Source organism: Pseudonaja textilis, chromosome 1 (genome assembly GCF_049901715.1).
Source record: "Pseudonaja textilis isolate UNSWEBS1 chromosome 1, rPseTex1.2, whole genome shotgun sequence".
In the NCBI taxonomy this organism is placed as follows: Eukaryota; Metazoa; Chordata; class Lepidosauria; order Squamata; family Elapidae; genus Pseudonaja; species Pseudonaja textilis.
The window spans coordinates 273,426,439-273,442,733 of NC_141990.1; the positions used below are offsets into that span (position 1 = coordinate 273,426,439).

Sequence of the window (16,295 nt, forward strand, 5' to 3'; positions counted from 1 at the left end):
TATCTTCCTTCCATTCTCTTCCAGCTTCCAAAGCTCACTCCTACACCTATTGTTCCCCTGGCAATATGACTTTCCCTCATGGAGCCTTCTGTTTGCCAAAGTCTATTGTAAGACCATGATTAAGCCTACAAGTTTCAACTGCTCATTATCTGACTCAGAAGAGCATCTGTCTTGAAGGGTCTGCTGGTTAAGACACGTTGCACAGCTGCACCACTTTGTATCCAAACCAAAGCCCAGCAGATGTTTACTACAGCTTACTGTTATACATGTTTATACAACCATATTGTTACCACATACAACTCCTAATTTCTTAGGGAGCTATTGTGTTAAATATTGTAAATTCAGTATTAGCATGTTAAAAGTGTGTTTCTTTCTCTTCCTATATATATATATATATTTACTTTTGCCCAGGAAAAAAATGTTTCCTGGATGGATGTCTGTCAAAAATAATAAAAATAAATAAAAATACAGAGCAATAATGATTAGTACAAATATAAAAAGATTAAAGCATATAAAAACACGTTCACAACCAACAAATTCAGACTTAAAACATTAAAATCTAACAGGTTTTAAGGAAGAGCACCATACTCACATTCAGGATAATATTCCAGGTCACGGAGTAGACAGACAGATGCTAATGAACAGGATATGGGAGTAAAACTTTTCTTCCATGTTGTGTCTCAGCAAATATTTTGCCTGTGATTAAGGAAGTAATAAATACACTAGTAGCCACTGATGGCATTAATGAATCCTTTTAAACTTATAATCATCACCTCATCAGGCAGCAGCAAATTTCAATGCTGAATTTAAAAAAAACAACCACAATCAATCTTTATTCAGTTTCAATAAATTCTCCTAAGTTCTATAGTATGAGCCATGAAGAAAACTCTGTTTTCTATGTAGAATATCTGTAGCTTGGGTGGAGGATGAGGGTAGTGGTTTGTTCTCTTAGCTTGTAGGTTGGTTCCCGAACATTTTGTGTGATGGTGAGGTCCGACCCACAACCTACCTTCCCAACCTCTCCCAACCAGCACTTCACTTACTAATGATAATTTATCAGTACTTTTTTTGCATTAAAATTTTATGAACTACCTGTTGGTAACTTTCGTAAATAATCTATCTGGGAGGTAATCAACCAATTAAAAGGTCAGAGGTATTGGACATTCAAGGGAGGTGAATGTTACATTAAACAAACAAACAAACACTGTTAGGGATATACCCTAGCAAGATCTGCAGGACAGGCAGGCAGGCAGGCAGAATATGTGAGATATCGTGTTTTTTTTTTTGTAGCTTACACTCAGTAAACAGAGGCACAGTGCTAATTAAATAGTTTTATTCCAGCAAGAGTTAAAGCATAGTCAAAACAGTCCATATATCATTCACTTAGTTCAGTCCGTCCAGGGATTATTCAGTTGCAAATTCCAGTGTCGAAAAAGAGAAGTCAGTACACTTACAAATATCAGTCCAGTGATATATCTCCTCGCAGTAGAGAGATATGAAGAACTCAAAAACTCCTCTCTTCCTTTAGCAACTCTTCAGTAGGGGAAGGACGCAGCTAACAAACCATCAACGTAATCCAATCCAGTAATTGTCAGTAATTGCCAGCAAACCGTCAGGGAATCATCAGCAATCAATCAGGTTGTCTTGCTCCCTCTTATGGTGGTTTCACACCACACCCAAAATTACATGCTTTGCATTTAAAGTGACACACACTTAAACTAACAATCCTAGCTTATATATATTATTTTACCCAAACTACGTTAGGTGACCTATGTTATACCTAACAAACACATACATACATACATACTTACATATTAATGAACAATAAAGTACTGTCTTGATTCCTCAGATTTTTTCACCATTCTGTTTTGGTATCTGGCAAAAAAAAGGATGATACCTCCATTACAGTTGTTTCCATACAACTCACGGTTTTCACACAACTAGTCTGCAAAGCATGTCCCAAAGAACAAATCTAGAATGTTCACACACTTCCCAGAAATTCAATTTCCTTCTCTTTTACACCAACGGAATAACTTGCCAATAGAATAAGGAGGAAGTGGTGATTACATATTTCCCTCTGCAACTTCCAGCTCGTCCTCAAAACCTTTTCAAGAGGATTAGAGAAACCTTTGAAGCTGAACTGGACTAGAAGGAGAGGAGGGGAGAATTAAATCACACAAGCGGAAGTATACTCACACAACACGGGATTTAAACCTTTCTTGAAAGAAGCAACAGATTATATTTAGACCATGATTCCAACAGTGATGTAAACTTGGCTGGGGAATTCTGGGAGTTGAAGTCCCCCAGCCTTAAAGTTGCCAAGGTTGGAGAGCCCTGATGTAAACCATCCCCCAGGAAAGAACTGAAAAAATTAGAATGAGAAATTCAGGCTATAAAGCAGACATTCAAGTTATCTTCATTCAAGAGGTATCAAAGAAGTCACTGTTATCAAGGCGGCTCAGGCCATTCTGAAGAATGACAGGAAGAAGCATATCATAATGCAGGGTGATCTTGTAAACGAATTAACTCCCATTTCAAATTTGCCACAAGGGCTTTATGCTATCATAAAACAAAAGACCCAACATATATTTTAGTGTCTTTTATTCTTTTTGTCCAATCCCTCCTTTTTCTACTCCCCCCCCCTTTTTTTTTTATTTTCAGGATATATGGATTGCGGTATTATATCTTCTGAAAACTGTTTTGGATATCCTTCTGTTTTTATGAGAAGAACCTTGGCTATTAATCCAGTCGCACTATTAATTTAGATTCCTTGTCTCAGTTCAAACACTCTTTTATGCTTTATTATTTTCATGTGTGCCTTGGTGAATAAACTAACTGATTTCTTATTGCCAGCTCCATTTATCTGGACTACAAAATGTTATCTCTGGTTCGCTTTATTTAATGCCAGCTTTATGAAGTTATTCTTTGAACTTTCTGTTAGGATCTGAGTTAATAAAATTTTAAAAGAGGAACTAAAAACAGTGTTATTTGACATCCTGCTCTAGTGGAAAAATTATTACTACTTTAGATGATTTTTGGCTAAGTTTATTACCTTATAGAAATTCACTGAGATTAAATGTTTTAAAATAGATTATCGATATCATGTTAGTTGTTGATCTGATGTACATATTTATTATACTGTATCTTACTGAATTTATTGTGCTAGTTAGTTTTTTGGCTATGGTACTACTATTGATGTTACATTGTGTTGAGGAACAATTTCATTTCAACTGTATATTATACTGACTACTCATTAGTTTGCATTATGTATTTTGCAACATTTAATTACAACACAAAATAAATTCTAGCCATTGAGGGCTACAGAAGACTTCACTAGCCCTTTACCAGCATCTAGTAGTTTTTGGAGTTTTACAGCTGAAAATCAGCAATTCTATTTCTATTGCTTCTGTATCTACTAAATGGAAATATGGGTTTTCTCTCCTATTTTTGATCCTTATATTTGTTTGTGGAAATATTTGGGTTGTTCTTTATTTAGGGATACAATTTTAATTTCTCATTTTACACAAAAATTTTAGCTTGGCTTCCAGGATGACTGTTGAAAAAGCATATGATGAACAATGATGAATTTCTTTATTTTGGTTTTCAAAGTACTCAATGTCTGCTAGTGCTGTACTTGCAAGTAAGCTAAAGAAAGGACTTGATCATGGGTAATACCTGTAAATAGCATACATTTATATATCATATGTCACTTCATTACTTTTATTAGTGTAGCCATACAGAGTTTTATAACTAGTAGCAGCAACATCTACCAATAGGAGAAAAACACTACTATAGCAATGCAGATTCTACCTTGTGCTAAACTTGCACAAATGTATGTGCTACACACAGAGAGAACCATGAGCAGCTTTACATGAGAGGACAAGAAATTAAACCAGTTATGGAAACATCCATAAGAATATTTGTGGGCTTATTATATTTGCCACTTTTTTGGTGCTGTATTATTTCATACTCCAGTTAATTCATTGTAGAAATGGCATAAGTCCAGGTGTCTGTTCCAAAATGGAATATTGTCAGTCTGGAAACAATCCAGCTTGTCCTGAGGGATAGTAGGCTACAATTTTCATTTCCTATCATCAGAATGCACCAGTCTCCTACTACAATAATAGATGGAATGTCATCATTTTTCTCTGCAACTAAATATTCTGTTCTTCTCTTCATAAATAATATTAAGGCTAAGAGTGAATAGTTTCCTTACTCTGTAAATTATGCCATTGTTTTTACTTATTTTGTTCACTTACCACTTTTTCTTAAATTCTGCTTAAAAAAGAAAGAGAATAGGGTACTTCCAAACTTTAATTCTCCTATTTTATCAGTTGTTTTGGAATTCTGGCCTAAACTGAATATGTACTGCAACCTTCCTCAAGCAGTAGTAGTACAGGATCAGCTTGTTTTATAAATTTGCTAGATAACCTGGGGGTCCCACTGGGTTATCGCTTCAGAGGTATTTTGTTACCTAAATAGAGAAAGAAGAATGGCCACAAGTGGGCAAAAAAGCAATGGGAGCAGGAGCAACTTCCAACTTTCTACTACTGTCAGGTCCCAGAGTTCTCTAGAGGGATGCTGCCATTCTGGCGGGAGCGGGGAAACTTGGGGGGGGGGGTTCTGTACATGGGGTTCCTTTTGCTTTGCTTTGTGGGACCTTGTGGGAAATAGGAAGGGGGGAAAGAATGTGCTTTGAGCCATCTGTTTTATCTCACCATTGGAAAAGTGAAACAGAAGTGCCTGGGAGTTGACAGTTATCACCTTCTCTGCCAGAGGTTCTCAAAACCTCTTCCCACCTAGGAATTGGCTCGATGTTGATATGGACATTGGGAGAGGCTTTGTAGCGGTTTAACCTAATGCTTTGAGTGTGAAACTTCAGATCCTGCCTACATTTCCTTTGCTAGACACTGTCTTTCAATAAAAGTGCCTTTTGAAATGATAATCATTTCTACTCTCTTGAGAAGACTGGAGAGGCAGGATCTTATAGCCAGCTTCTTCACTGAGTTTCCTGACAATGGCTAAGCTGAAGCAGCCACAACTTCCTCACATTTCATTCACTTGGGAGCAAGGGATCTTGATATTCTGGATGTTAGTCCATGTTGAGTTATTTGTTCAATAATTGTTAATTATTTGTTCAATAATTGTTGCCCTATACTTTCCAATTTTGCCTAATTGAAGGTTACAAAGTATCAAGCAAGCATAAGAGTTTTAGTAGTATATAGATTTGGTAATTTACTTCCAACTCTTTTGTTCTCTTCTCTTCAACCCACCTTCCAAATTTTTAAGTGTAACCTGATTCCAAGTGAAGCCTGAATGCAAGCCTGGGTAATAACTTTTGTACATATATTGCAGAGAGGTTTTATATCAGTCTCCCCTAATCTGAGGCCTCCTGATGCATTGAACTAGACACCTTATCATTTCCTGCCAGCATTGCCAGCGGCCATGCAAACTTGACGTGATGACGGTTCTAGTCTAATGCTATTGAATGGTGTCAGGTTGGGCAAAATTATTTTGTGCTGATAAGTTATAACATTTTGTATATATAAATTTTATTGAATTTACTAGGTATAACATTTTGAATGTATTAATTCAAATTTGGGGTTGCATAAACTTTCTTTGTCTAATTTCAGCAATATGGGTTGAATAAGCAACTGTCTTGCACAATATTTGGAAAGGGATCTCTAAACATTGAAGGTAATTTACGTCAACATAAAAGCATGTTTCCCTGATGAGTAGTCAGCAGCTCTGGTTAGTGTTTAAATTCTTTCACCTATTACACTTCGCTGGAGAAAATTCTGCTTTGAGATTAGCATACTATATGAAGTATTCTGCAGTATTTTCCATAGAAAAATCTTAGTTTCCTGTGAACTTAGGTAGGTTAGGCCCAGCTTCCAGAATAAAATAGGTGAAAATGTATTAGTATGTGCCGGATATCCTATGCTTACTGTACATCTGGTTGCTTTGATTTACTTATTCTACAGATAGAGAATACTTTTCCTTTTAAATGAACATGTACACATTAATAAAGGCTGAACTTTTTTAATCACAAAGTTCTATCCAATTATGAGTGTTTGATAAAGAACACTTCAAGACTCCCCCATGGAATTAAGGGCTGGTGCTTGTTATGGTTCTAGAATTTTTCTTGTTATGGTTCTAGAACTACAGGTTACTTTCATGGGCAGTTCCTTGTTCCCCCTGAAAAAGATGTTGACTCTTAATCAATTAAATACAAGATGGTTACCATCCAAATGGGTAGGGAGCCAAGGAAGAGAAAGGATTCATATTCTTAGAAGCACTTGAGGACATAAGCTATACCCCTAGGAAGTGTTCATTAATGGATTTCTCTCCATCACTCCCTCTTCAAATAATTCAGGAAGTGGACTCTTGACTTAAAACTCATGGACAAGACTTGCTTAGCCTCATTACTTTGGACAGGTTAGAATGAGCCCATAATGAAGTGAAGGTTTCTCTACTGTCATTCATCACAATCAAGTGAAGGAGAAGAAGAAAGGAGTGGAATTAAATTCTAAGTTTTTTTTCCTCCAATCTGTCTGAATCAGTGGGTATTTTGCTGTGCTACTCAAGGGTATGAGAGCATAGACATTTTGATGCTCTCGTACCCTTGAGAGCATAGACATTTTTTTCAGCAAAGGAAGTGTAGTTCCTGCTCACCATTTTCACTCCTCACTTGAGATACTAAGGCTATTTTTTCAGATGATTGAGTTATCCTGAATCCTATAGTCAACCCAAAGCACAGATGTGGAGAAAATGAATACTATTCATTGAAAATATTTGTATGCAGCTCCTCAGGATAATTTTCTCTGAGTGGCTTACACATGGCAAACCTTTTCTTCTTCTTGCAACTGTATTTTTAGAACAATTTTATGAAAACGTGCAGTTAGAAATATAAAAGGTTATTTATTTAATTAATTTATTTATATGCTGCTAATCTCACTTTTCAAACTCACTATCTACAAACTAACAAGTAAAAAAAATCAATAAAGAAAAGGATATGGAAAATGAGAAAGGAGCATATAAAGAAAAATAGAAAGAAGGAACAAATAATGTAGTAAAAGAAAAGAAAAATATCTAAAGAAATTACTTCTCCCCCTTCATCACAAGTAGAAAACAATTTCAGTAAATTATCACCTTGTCTGAGAATACAACAAACAGCTCTTCTTCCTATATCTCATCTATTTTCAGTAAGAAAATTCTTAAAACCGTATGATTCAGTCCTAGTCACAAAAGTCTATTAAGGGTTACCAGAAAACAACATATATATTTTAATCTTAATCAAATAAACCAACTTTATATGCCTTCCTTTATTTTAACATAGTAACTGGCTACCAGAAACAATAGCATATTTACATTAACCTTGATCAAATTAACCAACATTGTATTTCTTCCTTTCATTTTAACAATCTTCATCTCTTTAAATAGCATCCCAGAGCTTGATTTATTTTCATTTTCTTTTTGTCTTGTTTCAGAAAATCTTTGAAACGTTAACAAATCTAATCTGGGTCAGTCACCTAGTGCACACTCTGCAAGAGAGCAGTTCCCTGAAGATGGGCTCCAGCAGGAGTCCAAAAGTTCAGAAGACAAAATTTCTGGTCCCAGTGACTGACCCAGACTGGATCCTGGGACAGGTATATTTACCTTCATTCATTAACAAATCTCTTTTATAAATCCAAAATAATAAAATTATTGAAGTCACTCTTCTGGTTTATTATATATATATTTCTTGTAATTATTATGGCATCATCCAATTTCATTTGAATATCCAGTGTAATATCTTTTTTTCATATCATTTTTATAACATCATTTTTAAATCCACATTTGAATCAGCCATAGGCTGCATATTATCCAGTGTAACTTCTTCCTTTTTTGATAACCTTTTAAATCCAGTTTGTCCATTATAGCAGAAAATCTTAAGATTAATTTCTGAGTCCATTGTTCCCAAATATCTTTAAACTCACCCAAAATTACAATATTTTTCTCCATTCTGTATTAGAGAGTTGAATTTAAGTGCTCTTCCTCTTTAATTATAATCTTTAGTTCTTTTTTTTTTCCTCTGGTGTCCAATCTTCAGTCCCATCTTATCATATTTGTTTGTTTTCTCACAGGAAGGCTTTTGTAATCTTGCTCCCAAAATTTCTTTTTCCAAGGGTTGAAAAAAAGTTACCCAATGAATGTAATAAAACTTGACAAAACAAAGGTTCTTAATAAGTGAAAAGCAATTAAAAAGCAATTCCAAAAGAGATTCAGAAATGAGGCTCAACTGAGATTTTTGTCCATATAGGCTACATTAACATCTATCAGTTTATGGGACTCCCACAACTCCCAAGCATTCCACTCATGAACCAATCATAAAAACTTCATTTCCTGTAGTCAACTTGTGAGGCACAGCTGTTTGGAGTGAATATCTTGTAATACCTCCTTTTTCTGGAGAAATAGAAAGCATCCAGAATACACCTTCTGATCACTGATTTTTGCTACAACACTGTCCCCAATTCATTGATGATCTTCAGCTTACCATGTCCTTCCTGGAAGTCTTCTTGCAAGCATTTTTAAGATGTAGGAATTTTAGAAAGAATTATATAATAATGAGCCCAAAGCAAGATACTTTAAGAACCAATTTTATCCCTTCATGAGAGTTAGCCACTGTACTCTGATGCAAGATCTCCATTAATAAAATCAATAATGTTAAATTTTAGACTGGAAAATTTAACCGTTTCAGAATTATATCCAAGGGAGTTTTCTTTTTCCCCATAATTAAGAATGATCATTATTTATATAAGTGGGTGGGAGCAAAACTACTGAAATGATTAAAACCAGGAATGTTAGAAGAACACCTTCCATTTCAATGAGTGTTAGACTTTACATCCTATTGAATAGAGGAGGAGGGGACATGTTAACCCCCTCCATCTTTTACTCTGCCTGCTCTGTGTTATTGCTAATCATAAAATACTTTCTTCTTGCCTTTGTTTTTAAAAGCACAGGTGCTCTCTTGAGTCTCACTTAAAAAGAGCTACTTGGCTTGGAGCTAAGCTTTCACTCTTCCATGTATATCCTATATTAAACACTCTTTCTGTGAAAGTTAGATGGACTGCTTCACTAGTCATTGTTCATTTCAGAGAGATTCCTCCTCTCTAAAAACACACTAATCATTTCTTCTAAGTGGCACCATCAGAACTGCTTATAGGATCTAGCATTTTCATCTAATGGTGAAAGCAATGCTGTTCTCTTAGCAATGATGCAAGCTCCATCTCTTTTGTACATGTGTATAGTGTTGTGACACATGTACAAAAGAGGCTAGGTTTTATCACATGGGTGTAATGTTACTTTTGACATCTCCTTGGCCAACCATTGCAAATGCTGTACCATGAAGTGGGGGAGTGGGGGGGGATTCAAAAAAAATGTTACTACTGGTTCTGTGGGCGTGGCTTGGTGGGCATGGCAGAGGAAGGAACTGTAAAATTTCCAGTTAGAAATGGTATTTGCCAGTTCTTCAAACTACTCAAAATTTCCACTACCAGTTATCCAGAACTGGTCAGAACCTGCTAAATACTACTTCTGAAGTGGGGTCCTAAGCAAGTTGACCATAATGAGTTGGCTGTGGTGAGTTGTCCCATTCCAAATGTGACCAAAAAAAAGTCACCATAGGCAACTAATATTGCTCTTAAAAGAGGCAGCTGGGGAACAATTCAAACCTCAGTTCATATTTTCTCAAGCTCAGCCTGGGCTTTTCTCAATGCTTTTATTATTAGTAAAGTACCGTAAATGAAGATGTTGGTTCAATTGAATTGCAACAACTGTAAGTTGAAGGATTGATGTTTTCATAAGTTGTGTTGTGTCCAATCACACTCAAATGAATAAATATTTGCTTCTTTTCAAGGAGACATGCAATAGAGGAAAAAATGTGGTTGGAAAAATAGCTCCTACTCATTCCCCCACATTGTTCCTCTAAAAAAGATCTTATCCTTTAGCTATATTCTCATAAAGACTTTCTCTACTCAAGACCTTCATGATTCATGTTTTATATATATTAAGCAAATTTATTACCCTCTAGCTCACCTAAGAGAAAAGAAAAAAGAGTCAAGTGCCCCTCTATATTTATAATTTAACTGTTCACACTACCTTTCTTGTAAACCAGTGGCTGAATTTGTTTTTCTATCCATGCTGCATTGAGAGATTTGCAATAGATAAAATTCTTTATTGGCCAAGTGTGATTGGACACACAAGGAATTTGTCTTGGTGCAAATGCTTTCAGTGTACATAAAAGAAAAGATACATTCATCAAGAGTCAAGAATCATAAGCTACAACACTTAATGATAGTCATAGGGTACAATGAGCAATCAAATCATACTAGGAAACAGTCAATATAAATCATAAGGATACAAGCGACAAAGTTACAGTGATACAGTCACAAGTGGGAGGGGATGGGTGGTAAGGAGTGATGAGAAGATTAATAGTAATAGTAGTGCAGACTTTGTAAATGGCTGAACAGTGTTGAGGGAATTATTTGTTTAGCAGAATGATGGCTTTGGGGGAAAAACTGTTCTTGTGTCTAGTTGTTCTGATGTGCAGTGCTCTATTGTGTCATTTTGAGGGAAGGAGTTGAAACAGTTTATGTCCAGGATGTGAGGGGTCTGTAAATATCTTCACAGCCCTCTTTTTGACTTGTGCAGTATACAGGTTGGTTGAAGGCAGGTTGGTAGTAATTGTTTTTTAAATATGTTGACTTGTAACCCAAATGAATGAATGAATATATGAATAAATAAATGGAATAAATCTTATCTACCATAGACAACATCTAACAGCACATACTTTTATGATTTGTGGATTTGTTCTTATATTTTGAAGGACTAAAAATAGTTATTTAACTTCCACTAGGAAAAAACTGCTCAAAGCTATCCTCCTTCAAACTATTTCATGGTGGAAAAAAGAGAAACTATTCTGATATATTATAGACACAAGCAGATTTTTAGATTTTTCTTCTTTTCATTCTCTTTTGTCTCAAGTGAAAGGATAAAGGGATTTGGGATGTTTGATGGTGTTACAGATATCATTGCAGGATGGAAGCTATTCCAGTAAAGCCACCTTTTGCAATTGACTGATGGAAAAATTGTTCAAGTAATGTCTCAGTTGTCTTGGGATAGCATGCAAGACCACTATTGGTACTACTTTTGCTTGCTTTGGCCACAGTCATTCTATTTTTATTTTGTAGATCTTTGTATTTTGTAATCTTCTCCAGTTTCTTCTCTTCTATTCTGCTGTCTCCAGGTGCTACCACATCCACTATCAAGATTTTTTTTTTTGTCTTTCTTATCTACAATTGTTGTCTGGGGTGTTAGATGACAGGGGCCTGTCTGTTTGAATTCTAAAGTCCCAAAGCAATTTAATTTCTTCATTTTCTATGACTTTCTCTATTTTATGATCCCACCAGTTCTTGCTTGCAAGCAAATGATATTTCTTGCAGATCTTCTAGTGCACCATTGTTGCTACTTTGTCATGCTGCTATTTCTGGTCAATCTATGCAATCTTCTTGCAGCAGCTTACTAGGTGATCCCCTGTTTCTTCAGCTTCTTAGTATGGGCGGCATTTGTATGCATTTGTCCTCAAGGATCATTATTGTTGTCATTGTTGTTTTTATTGTTGTTATTATTTTTAGGATTTGGATTGCAGCATTGACTAATGGTTTTCTTTTTCTTCAGGATTCTCATAATCAGATGGAGACCACAGATACTTCAACCTACTGAGGACAGGAAAAGGAAATGGTACACATGGAAGAATCTTCTATTTAGAAACAGAAGAAGGAAGAAGAACCTTAAATGGAGTTTGTCTATCAACTGAAAAAGAAAACGAGAAATAATTGTGAGATAGGCGGATGTGTGAAGATGGCCCTTAACCCAAAATTTTCATTTTATGAAATAACAAATACTATGATACTCAACTTATTACACTGGAGCAGTATTAACAGCTTTTGTCATATTGAATAATATGAGCATTTGCAGAACCTTTTTCTTTTGCCGTCAGTTACAATATTCAGTCCTTCCTAGAAACAGAATTAAGAAACAGACCTTTTGAACTAATGGCATATTTCCCAGATAGACTGAATCATTTATACTTCCAATTTTTTTTTGAAAGGAGTAAACTCTATCTACAAGCATATAAATTTTGTTCTTTTCCATATAAAACCCCCCTCCTTATTTCCCTTCATAACAGTCTTTCATAAAAAATGTTTTTTAATCACAATTTCCTTTCTTTTTATTAGTCAAGTTTTTTCAAAAAGTCTTTACTACATTGCATTTCCACCAAGGTGTAACCTCAGCTCAGCCCCTGATTCTTCAGCACCCAGGTTTCTTTGTCTTACAATACAACAAATATCTCAAAACATATCCAGAAAGCTTTTTACCTAATCCCCTGAATAACTGTACTCCAGCAGTTCCTCACTTAATCAGGCAGTAGAAGCCCCAAGTACATTTTTTTGGTTCAGAAGCTCTCAAGATTCCCTTCAACAGCTTTCAGAAATTTTATTTCTGACAGTTCAAAAATATCCTCAATATCCTGCAGAAAAAAACTGCTGAAAATAAAATTCAAAATCATCTAATAGCATATAAACATGCCCTGTGCTAAACAAGTTACCATGAGAATAGGAATAATAAAACAACATTGTATTTAACATTTGTCTCCAGGAAGTTAACTCCCTCTTCCCAACACAAGACAGAAAAATAGGCAAAAGGGCACATTTTAAATTCAAGCTGTCACAGCACTTAACAGCCTTCCCTAACCTAATGTACTTCAGGTACCTTAGATTTCAACTCCCAAATATCCTTCAGCAACTGTTTTCTGCAACACTCCTGAACAGTTGATATAAGACACATGGCAGTATCGAAACTGGATTTTAAATTGCTAGATTACTTTTAAGCAAGGAAGGTATAATATAAACAGGTTCATTATTCAAAGGATCAGGCCATCATCCACAAATTGATAAACTGGATTATACGAGGGCTATCCACAAAATAGATTACGTTTTTGTCTGTAGCAAGAAGGCATGGAGCTAGCGTGGCCATCTTTGGTCTGTGTGTCTGCCGCTCAGTCTGCACCTAGTCATGCTAGTGGGAGGTTCGTATCGTTGCCCGTTATTTCACATCAAACGTTTGAAATGTGTGCTGCAATTGAAAGTCCCTCGAGTTGTGAGGTGTGATCAATGATAAGGGTTTTTTTTGGCAAAAAGCCATAAACCGATTGAAATTTTTCGGCAATTGTGTGAAGTGTATGGGGACAACATCATCACTGAAGGTGGAGTGCGCCAATGGTGCATTAAGTTTAAAAATGGCCGAACTACAGCACTCAAGAACTTGTGAATGCTTTCAAGTGGGAGATTTTTCCTCATCCGCCCTGCAGCCCCGATCTTGCACCAAGCGACTACCACTTGTTTCTGAGGATGAAGACCTGGCTTGGAACACAGGGCTTTGACGCCTGAGATTTGAGCCAGTCAGTCACGCCCGCCCGGAGTTCCGCATCATCGTCAAAGCGCTGTGTTCCAAGCCAGGTCTTCATCCTCGGAAACAAGTGGTAGTCGCTTGGTGCGAGATCGGGGCTATAGGGCGGATGAGGAAAAATCTCCCACTTGAAAGCATTCAGGATTTCTCGAGTGCCGTAGTTTGGCCATTTTTAAACTTAATGCACCATTGGTGCACTCCACCTTCAGTGATGATGTTGTCCCCGTAAACTTCACACAGTTGCCGAAAAATTTCAATCGGTTTATGGTTTTTTGCCAAAAAAACCCGTATCATTGATCACACCTCACAACTCGAAGGACTTTCAATTGCAGCACACATTTCAAACGTTTGCTGTGAAATAACGGGCAATGAGACGAACCTCCCTTTAGCACAACTAGGTGCAGACTGAGCGGCGGACGCACAGACCAAAGATGGCCACGCTAGCTCCGTGCCTTCTTGCTACAGACGAAAACATAATCTATTTTGTGGATAGCCCTCATAATTAGTCACAGTAAAGAATGTGACTTGACTCAACTTCTGTAATTCAGTACTAATACAGATAAAATTTTCTAGTCTGTATTGCTGTGTGCCAATTATTATGTGTGCCAACAGGTAAACATGCATGCATGTGACAGTGATTTATGTATGAATTTGTCTGCCTCAAATAATCTTTCTTATTAGGGATTAATGATATATCCAGCACAATACTGAATTCTCCTGTGACCTCCATACAGCAGCTGCAAACAAATATTTATATTTGTCAACATGTACTAGTCGCATTTAAAAGTGCTTCTTCTTGCATAAATAAAATCAAGAAACCATGTATAGTATTTGCTTCAAAGAAGTCTTAGTGTAACTTTGTTGTGGGTATGCATATAATTTATCTTTGTCTGTCTGTCTGTCTGTGAGAGAGAGAGAGAGAGAGAGAGAGAGAGAGAGAGAGAGAGAGAGGGAGAGAGAGAGAGAGAGAGAGAAACTTGAGAAGATTCCTTGCATTCCAGAATGAGTACTACTGAAAAGTAACATCTATTATTAACCTTCCCCTGTAATGATTATGCAGTGAATGTCTCTTTCTCTTTGCAAAACTTCCTCAGACAACATTGTTCTGGCTGTGACGCTGCTGAACAGCAAATATTCAAGCCATATATGGGCAGCCCCTTTTAAGCAGCCAAATATGATATGATTCAGAGAACTTTAGTATGGGAATTCCTTTTGATGTAACTTCAGAAAGCTATTTTATAAATTTAGGGATAAGTAATTAAACTTTTAGACTTTGTTTAGATTTTATTTCACTTAAAGCTTTTAAAGTATGGTTCCTCATCCATTGTTAATAACATCATTTTATCTTCATTACAATCTTATTCACTAATTAGTGTGCTTTTCTGTATCTGTCAAAATCAAGTTACACTGCAATTTGAGCACTCCCTACTTCCAGCTTCTCAGTATCTGTAAGTACCTGTAGACCCCAATGGATTTATTTATGCTTATTATTTAATCACTTTTGTGACACAGTTATTTAACTATATTTCTCGCTTGCCATATTATGCCATTATCTTAGGGAGCTAATAATAAAACTCCAGTTAAGAAGATTATGAAATCAACCTTCTAAAAATCCATTAATTTGGTAGGAAGAGAAAAAAGAAAAGTACAGCTACTTTCCAAAGTTACAACCCAATGTGTATTATATGTTAGCCAAATTAACTATCTAGGTGGTTCATACATCAGCAGGCAGTTTATTATTACTCCAGTGTTATAAGATTGTTAGTGGAATGTCTGAATAAAGAGATGAAGTCAGTGATAAAAGTATTTAGCAAACTTTACTTGATTTAACACAACCAACAAAATAAAAAAGGAAATTTTGAAACATAATCATCAGCAGATCACAAAACAAAGGATTGATGGAGAATGAAAATTGCATGTATTCACAGGAAATCTGAAATCTACATTGCCTTACATCATTACTAGGACACTATTTCTGTAAAGATGAAGTAGCCTTTTTACCCTGACATAATTTTATTCATCTCTTTTCCAGTGGTCATGGCCAACACTATGCAATGCTATCTCTATAGAGCCTTAATCCATCATCTTTTGCAACACACTAAGTGAATCATTTGGTCCAGGTTTTTTTAGCAATGGTCATCCATCAAATGACCAATGTTTCTATCTGATGTTTCTTTTAAACATCAGATACTTGAGATGTTTAAACTGTTGTATATCTAGTTTAGCCTTATTGCTACACATACATGCGAATTCAGCGACACTTTGGGCAGTGTTTAACCTCTGTTCAGTCATCATTTTTCACTTTTAGTAACCATGCAACCAAATTGTTGATCTCGGAAACATTCTTAGGAAATATTCTTAGGAAATCCCAAGTTTGTTACAACAAGCTCTTTCAAAACTTTATCAAAATCACAGCAACATTACTTTAGTACTGATCATCAAGATTCAAGATTTAGAAGTGTGTGTGCCAAATTTCTGAATAATAAAAATTATCATTACAACATCCTAGGTTCTTCCAAAGAACTTGATGCACCCGAAGGCTAATACCAGTTAAACAATTGGCAGCTGTAACTCCACATTATTGTGAACAAATAAATTATTATTGTTGTTGTTGTTGTTGTTATTGTTGTTGTTGTAGTACAAAAAATGACCCGTATACACAGCAGACGAGATAACCACGCTGGGTTTCGTATCACAAATCACTTCCCAAGTGTTTAGGACTGCGTGATGTATTGGCGGATTATGCAAGCAGATCCCAGTAAGGTGGTCTTCTGCAGCTGACCAAT

At 36.0% G+C, this 16,295-nt stretch overlaps 1 long non-coding RNA gene across 1 annotated transcript in view; it reads left to right on the forward strand.

Moving 5' to 3' along the window:
• LOC148128214 (uncharacterized) overlaps window positions 1–14,347 on the forward strand; it is a 38,811-nt gene extending 24,464 nt beyond the window's left edge. Inside the window, exons 2-4 of the long non-coding RNA XR_015741045.1 lie at window positions 7,491–7,649; window positions 11,719–13,041; window positions 13,954–14,347. This is a non-coding gene — a long non-coding RNA (uncharacterized LOC148128214). The remainder of the gene's footprint in view (window positions 1–7,490; window positions 7,650–11,718; window positions 13,042–13,953) is intronic.
• Window positions 14,348–16,295: the final 1,948 nt, after the last annotated feature.